Raw genomic sequence first — 7,924 nt, 5'->3', positions numbered from 1 at the left:
GCCGCACCTGCGGGCACTCGCCCCGGCGTCTGCGGGACCCGCGGGCTCCGAGCGCGCTGCCGCCCTCCCGCGCCGCCCTCGCACACGCAGAACCCACTTTTAAAGAAGCCGAAGAGCTGCACCCACCGACACCGAGCGCAGCCGGCTGTGGCTGTTCTCTCCCGGTCTGCAGTTGAGCCCGGACCCTGGAATAGAAAGACAGTTCTCCGTTGGACTGGCAGAAAGCGAAGGAAGACTCCTCGGTTCCCGAGGAGAGCGGAGCGGATGCTCTAGTAAGTAAAACTGCTCTCTCTTCTTGCTCTCTAAAGTGAGGCGTCTGCCGAATGCTTTCCCCCGTTCGTTTTTTTACCAGGGAAGAACTTGCCTTATATAACTTGAGTAATTCCTATCTGAGAAGTGCTTCGCTAAACATTTTTTGAAGGTTTCTTTGTGGAGGATCACTTAGGAGTGTCTGCATGTGCAGTCTTCCCAGGAGTCTGATTGTCAAAGGCTCATTGTTCGAGGGATGCTGGAAGACCTGGCTTGTGAATGTGTTGCTTGGCTCTAAGATTGAAGGATTGTTACCTAGAAAAAGCTTGAGGATTCCCATCCCATTGCCTCCTCCCTCCTGTCACCTCCAACCCAGGTCCACCCCCAAGTTCCACCCATTGCTGACTTCAGTGGTTTGCTTGTATTATCTTCAGTTCTAAGGATCACTAGCAACATTAACTGGGTCAAGGGAAAGTTAATAAAGATGGTTTGCAAGACTAGAAGAAAATCCTGTTCGGATGACTTCATGTCTGTGAGCAGTTTATGTGTGGAGGAAGTCCTGGCATCAGCCTAGGCAGAGAATTTGGTGAAGTTAATTTGGAGAAGAACTGTGAAAAATGCAGCGTGAGAGCGGGCTGAGCCTGTGACTCTGACATAGCCGGTTATGAACTGTGACAGGCTCCATCAGCCACTGAGAGGTTTAAGGTGTCTCCTAAGGCTGAATAGCGCTGCATCAAAAACTTTTGCAGGTAGCATTTCTCTTGGACTATCATCTTCTGTCAGGGGCTGCAGCTCTTCTGTGAACACAAGTAGGGCACTCTTCCTCTCACCGGGAAAGGGTTAACTGTACCTTAAAAGGATAAGAGACATGTATAGCTTAACATTCGCCAATATGTTGTAATATCTAAATAAAACCTTTGTGTATGTCAGGAAAAATATAGTCGAGTCAGTTTGTTTTGCACAAGAGGGAAAAGAATCGATAACGTTTCAGCATTTTTCCCTCTTTATCACTGCCAAATGGGTTCTGAATCTAATTCTTCTTGCATTGTTACAGATACAGTAGGTACAGTAGGAATTACAGGTTAGAAACAACTGAACCAATATTGATACAGAGTTCTTTGACACAATGGCACTTATCCAGACTGGAGAAGAACAGTGGTTAGCAAACAAAGTCGATGGAACTTATCATTAACTTTCAGTATTTTTCTTAATATAAAACATGCTTTACCGATGAAAAACCTTGCAAATGTATACAATTAAACTGTAAATTACAACTAATTATGAGGCAAATTTTCTTTATAAAAATCACTAATTATCAATTTATGGTTAAGTGATGTTTCATATTTATGTGACACTCTTACAGTCAAAACATTGTCACTGCTATATTAACTCAGATATCTAAGCAAAAATGTCATTAGGCACTGATTTTAAAAATATGAAAAAGGAGAAATGATTAGAATTGAAATGGCAGAATTGTACCATCTTTTTATGGGCCATTCTGGTTGTGTTGGGACATAAGTTTCAGAGTGATGAGACAGGACAATGACCCAAAGTTCCAATGAATGGAAATCACTTTGGAAAAATATGCCGTTCTTCTTCAACATCACTTTATGTCACCCAAACTGTAAAGATCTTTATTGCTCTCCGGTGCCATTTCTGTTCTTAGTTGGCTTAGAAATGCATCTAAATAATTTGAACTGAGATCATTGGATGAACAAATTTGGAATATGTCTATGACCTCTATCATGTACGGCCTCGCATCTCTAAGATAATATATAACGCTTGAAAAATAATATTCAAAAATTAAAGGATAATTGTCCATAAGCAGGCACACTTAAGAGTGAACGAAACATGCAATTACATATAGTTTACTATATTTGTATTTCCTCACAACACACAGGAGAACTGTCCATTCTGTCTCATTTCTGAAAGCAGAGTTTTATCAACCACATTAATAATAATAAACTGTCACACATTCTGCCTCTGCTGTAATTATGTCACAGTGTTAAGAAGGATAGCCTAAATTAAAGCTGTTTCTAGTCAAGCCTACAGAGACACCTGGTAGCTGTTTCTATAACCATAGATTCGTCAGCCCTAGTCAGGGTGACTAAATTGTTAGCTTTTGCCACCGGCTTTCTGTGGCTTACAGGAGTTGCAACTTTCAAGTTGAAAGAATAAAGTTGCTAGTGTCAGCAGTAATGCATTTTATTATGCAATTGTTCTTGTTATTCAGATCAGATAATGGCCTGATGAAATACATAAGCAGTCTGCAGGGAATGAATGATTAATTCCTCTAACGTGTGCTTACCAAAGGAGTTTTTACTAATAAAGTGCTGTGTACCTGAATTTGCTCACAGTTGCAGTTGGTGAAAGCAAATATTCCTTCCTTTCCCTTAATATCAACATAGAATTTATGTCTGTGCCAGTCACTATAGCAACATAAAGATGATTTTGTAGAACACATGGTCATATATTTTATGAAGATCTAAATAGACGGATAATTTTCTTAAAAAACTTAATGCAGAAAGCAGAGCAATGTTAATTAAGTCTAACATTGGAACGTTGAACTATTGATACAGAATTATTTTGCTCTTTGTCTGTGCAATGTGTTTCTTTCATGTATTGTGAGTAGGGTGCACAAGCCACAGCATGTGACAATGTAGAGTATGCCAGTACCAATGATGCTTCCCTTAGGGATGCTAAGTGTAGTGGAAAGCTAAAATATTGTCCTTACAGAATTGTCTAGATACATGTTTAACACTTTATGGATGAGTCATGATAAATACCACATTGTGACTGCAATTGATGCAAATTATTTTGCGATCATAGACATATCTTTAATGTAACTTTTAACAACTCTGCATTTCTGATGGTTCATTATTCTAGAGGCTGGCGGATGGAAAATCTGTAGTGTTAAAAACAGGTGACTTGCAAATAACCTACATACATTTTCATTTAAATAAACGTTTAGAAATTATTATTTGTGGAGTATCATAATTAAAATCATTGCTTAGCTACTTATGTATTCATACTTCTGTCAACAATATTTCTGTCTATCTCTGTAAATACTGCATGTAGCTTTAAGAATCCTGTTGTTTGAGGCAAATACCTTAATTCAGTAGATTCTTTTTGGATATACACCAACCCTAAGCATAATAAACTTTATTCACACAAATAATAAAATAAATATTCTCGATTATGCCATTTAAGAAGTTAGAGTAAAAACTAGATGAATGGAATTTTGTATTGAGTTGAATGCCATTTCAGTGTATCTGTTCGTATGTTTAACTGCATTTTTAACTTTCAATTACATTCAATTCACTTGGAATTCATTAGACCTCTCAAAGGCATTGAGCATTAAAAAGAACAAAGAAGTTTCACTCATTCATACAATCAACATTTTAAAAGTTAATTGTACTCACAGCAGGCTATTCTAACTTGTTCAAGGTGTACTGAATGAAGACACACAACTAATGTACAAAACGGCAAGTATTTTTAGGGGAAGACATATTGAGGGAAGAAGCAAGGGTTCTGGAATTGTGTGTGTTATTTTAGAGAGGTACACCAGACTCAGCGTTAAAGTATTGTCTGTCTGATAGACACGCTAGTACAGTTCTCATCATTCCAATTCCAAAACAGTATGAAACAACCTAGCATAATTATAGATGTAACTGGATCTAACTTTTGGCAAATTGTCAGATTATACTGTGACAATCTAAGAATCCACAGAAGAGCAAGAGGCAAACATTTGTTCATGAAAGGTCAGAGTTAATTGTCCTGAAACCATGTTGGACAAGCATTGGTCTGTTGGTTCCTTGGTTGGATGACCCTTGCTCCAGTGAATCAGGGTAGAGTTCCTGGAAGGGAGGAGGTACTTTGTCTTGTGTTCCACTGAAGCACTTGACTCCTGCTATTAAGAAACTATTCCACCAATTACTATCTTTGAATTAACATCTTTGTAATCAAATTTCAGAGTTTAGAAATACAGAGAAAAAAAAAGAAACTCTTAGTGGCATGGTCTTCTTTCTTTCTTTTTTCATACTTATTATTTTGCAACATTGCATTTAGATAGTGAAATTTATATAAATTGCTGTTTCTCTAAATTCATGTTACAGAGTGTGAACACTACAAGGAAACCAAGAAATCCACTTTCAGTCTTTACATCTTAAAGACGTAACTGATGGCTTCAAATATAAAAAGATGTAAACATAAAATGATTTTCCTATTTTACTAGTTTCCTGTACCATTCTAGTTGTACTTAGCAATGTGTTGCCAAGTACATGCTTGGACAACACCTTGCACACCTTATAGTAAATTATCAGCAGACAATCCAGTAATAGAAGAAAATACAGTTCATTTTCCAAAAGGTTTTCACGTGACATTGTGTGATGATATCAAGCCCAGTGTTCACTCTAAATGGCTTATGTGTCTCAGCACTGAACTTAGTGAAAACGGTGTGCTCAAAAATTACCAGGGTGGCCTGGCGGTGGTGGCGCACGCCTTTAATCCCAGCACTTGGGAGGCAGAGGCAGGTGGATCTCTGTGAGTTCGAGACCAGCCTGGTCTACAAGAGCTAGTTCCAGGACAGACTCCAAAACCACAGAGAAACCCTGTCTCAAAAAAAAAAAAAATTACCAGGGTGTAAACAATAATCCAAGATTAAAAAATGATTCTAACAGTTAACATATGGTTTATATTTCATTACATCACAATCAAATAATGCACAACAATATATAAAGACTTTGCTTTTTACAAATTATGTTTTCTAAACACCCGATCAAATATTCTCAAAGCTGAGGTTGTGTTGAAGTAAGAGACACATCTTTTCTGCACTCTAACACACATTACTTACATTAGATGTAAAGAAAGGAATGGAACAGATTTATAATTGAATTTACATTTCATTTGACTTTAAAAATGTCTTTAGATGTATGCGATTTTATCTGCGAAGTCTTGTATAGTTGTTTGAATACTGTAAGGAAGCATTAAAACTGTTCTAGTCAGAGATAGAATTTGTGTCTATTGGAACTATTTACTTCTGAATCCACAGGAACTTAAGTAGATATTTCCACATATATAGTATTTATTGAATTAAAAATTCTGATTGAAAACCTTTAGAAGCAATCCAAATATTTTTGACTGATCAAATTAGTATCAGAAAGATCAGTTGTTAAATGGGTACATGAACAGAAATTATAGCTAAGATTGTGTTTTGCACATGTGTTTTCTTTACATATTTATGACTTTACAACTTCGCATTTAGATAGTGCAATTTATGTAAATTGCTGTTTCTCTAAATGCATGTTATAGAGTATGAAAGCTACAAGGAAAACAAGAAATCCACTTTCAGTCCTTACATGTTAAAGAGGTAACTCAGTAAACTAAATGCCTGCATGCACCCTAGAGTTCTTCTATCTATCCTTTTGTTTAAATAGATGGTTCAAGTAGTATAGGACAGAAGTCCTGAGCACAGCTTCATTCAACTATAAACAATCAACATATATTTTGTATCCTATATTCAATGCTAAGAAATATTAAATCAGAGAACAACATCCACAAAATGTCAACAATGCCAAGGACAATGGGGTAATTTTCTTTTCAGATCTCTAACTGGCTTTAGTGACTAATCTAGTCAATTTCTTTCCTTCCTTCCTTCCTTCCTTCCTTCCTTCCTTCCTTCCTTCCTTCCTTCCTTTCTTTCTCTTCTTTCTTCTTTCCTTACTTTCTTCCTTCCTTTTTTTCTTTCTTTCTTTTGGAAGGAGGAAACCTACTTACATGCACATGTGTGTGCACATGAACACACACACACACAAAGACACACAAGCACAAATTAGCATCTCTTAATGTTGTCCCAATGCAGTGACCAGGACTCCTCTTGAACAAGATAAGACACTCTGCTTAAATGTAAAGTGAAAAAAAGAAAGGGGGAATTTCTTACTCTTCTTCATGCAATGATTTTAGTTAAGTGTTGCCTCCAGGTATCAATGCAGAGCACAGACAAAGGCAGCTCATGATTTATTTTTTCTTTAATTTTAGAAAAATCATCAAAGACAAAACAATAATCCCAGTACTACAGATACAATAAGTGTTAGGGTAGACATCACCCTCTCTTCTATCTCTAATTTACCTAAATCCTTAGCAATAAACCCTCAGTTTAGGTCCCTGGTTTTCACTGGCCTTTCCATTTGTCAAAGACTGCTAAGGACAATACCCATTATGTTAGAGATATAAAACTGGCCAAGTTACGACTGACCTATGGTTTTACCAAATATAACTGCATTTTAATTCCAGAGCCAAAAAAAGAAACCTCCTCAACATATCACCTATTCTAGGTAGGGTATCTACTTGGATTTCTCTGCTTTGTCAGAGCCCCCATACTCGATCATTCTGAGTCAGAGATATCTCTTCTAGAAGCAGGGTGAAATCTGTTTTGTATATTGAGCAGCGGCAGCTTTTCTGTCTTCCACTGTAATATGTTGGCAACCTTCTTCAGCTCCTAAGTTGGATTGCCCCACTGCCAATTCTTCATGTGTGTCACACTCTCCAAATCAAGAGAAGCAGTAAAGCATGGTGAACACTTACTGCTCTACCTTCATGTTGACATGGCATGGAAACACTAATAAATCTCCAGGCCACTGTTGCAGTTGAAACATGTAACACTCCCTTGCCTTTTCAAATCACACTGTGCAAGTTGCAGTCAGGATGCTTATTGTTGCTGCACTGATAACCATGATAGAAATGTCTTGGCTTTCTCAGCAGAGAACAGAGACACTAAAGAAATTCTGTTCACATTGAAGAGAGTGTGAGGCAGGTGTATAGGAGACTTCATAATATATATTTTGTAGAAAACCACAAAGGACGAAAGAATAAGGTAAAATTTATATTTTAAAAACAAATTGGAATTTCTGTGTACCCTTAAATTTGATATATTATTCTATTTACTTCTGATAAAACTCATGTGATCATTCCTGACTAAATTCAGATGATTTTTCCTTTGCATTCTCCATAAATCTCATGTAAGGTGCAATAATGTATTACTATCCAGTGCTATGAACACAGACTACTGATAAGTAGAGCATGGTAGCCTAAAAAAATATAGTTCAAAATATCAATACTTAATTATATTCAGCACAAACCTAGGGAGATTTATTTTCTTTTCACTTAAAATTTCTCATTGTGCTGTGGATGAACTTACTAGTTTCCATTTTATAGTTTTCTTATTTTATTTTTGAAATTATAATATAATTAAAACAAGTCTCTCTTTTCCTCCCTCCACATTGTCCCTCAAATTCATGGCTTTCTTTGTCACTAGTTGTTATTGACTCTATAATGTACTCAGTTCCTTCCCAGTTACTACTTATTTATGGTACTTGGTACAGGAGGTCATTCCTTGAATGCCACTGTGTGTGTATGTTCAGTGGCCTCTCAGATGGAATTGTCCATTCAGTGTGGTGCATGTTCTGTTTTCTCCTAGGAATTACATGTGGTTTCCTCTGCAAGACATGGCTCAGCCTCATCATTTATACTTTTGTGGTTGAAAACAACAGAGTTTGTTGGCAGTAAAATTGATTGAATTTAGTAATTCATTTTCTTATTCCCGTGATCCACAGGAAGATATTCTTTTTTATAAAAAAAAAAATAATGGCTGCTCCCAGCCTCCCATTTCCCTCCCCCT

At 37.0% G+C, this 7,924-nt stretch overlaps 1 long non-coding RNA gene across 1 annotated transcript in view; it reads left to right on the top strand.

Moving 5' to 3' along the window:
• The first annotated feature begins 9 nt into the window (after positions 1–9).
• LOC113456646 overlaps positions 10–7,924 on the top strand; it is a 793,133-nt gene continuing 785,218 nt past the window's right edge. Inside the window, exon 1 of the long non-coding RNA XR_003377403.1 lies at positions 10–272. This is a non-coding gene — a long non-coding RNA (uncharacterized LOC113456646). The remainder of the gene's footprint in view (positions 273–7,924) is intronic.

This window comes from Microtus ochrogaster, chromosome 10 (genome assembly GCF_000317375.1).
Source record: "Microtus ochrogaster isolate Prairie Vole_2 chromosome 10, MicOch1.0, whole genome shotgun sequence".
Lineage (NCBI taxonomy): Eukaryota > Metazoa > Chordata > Mammalia > Rodentia > Cricetidae > Microtus > Microtus ochrogaster.
Note: the sequence above shows the minus strand (reverse complement) of the source record. Positions and strands in the feature narration are given on the sequence as shown.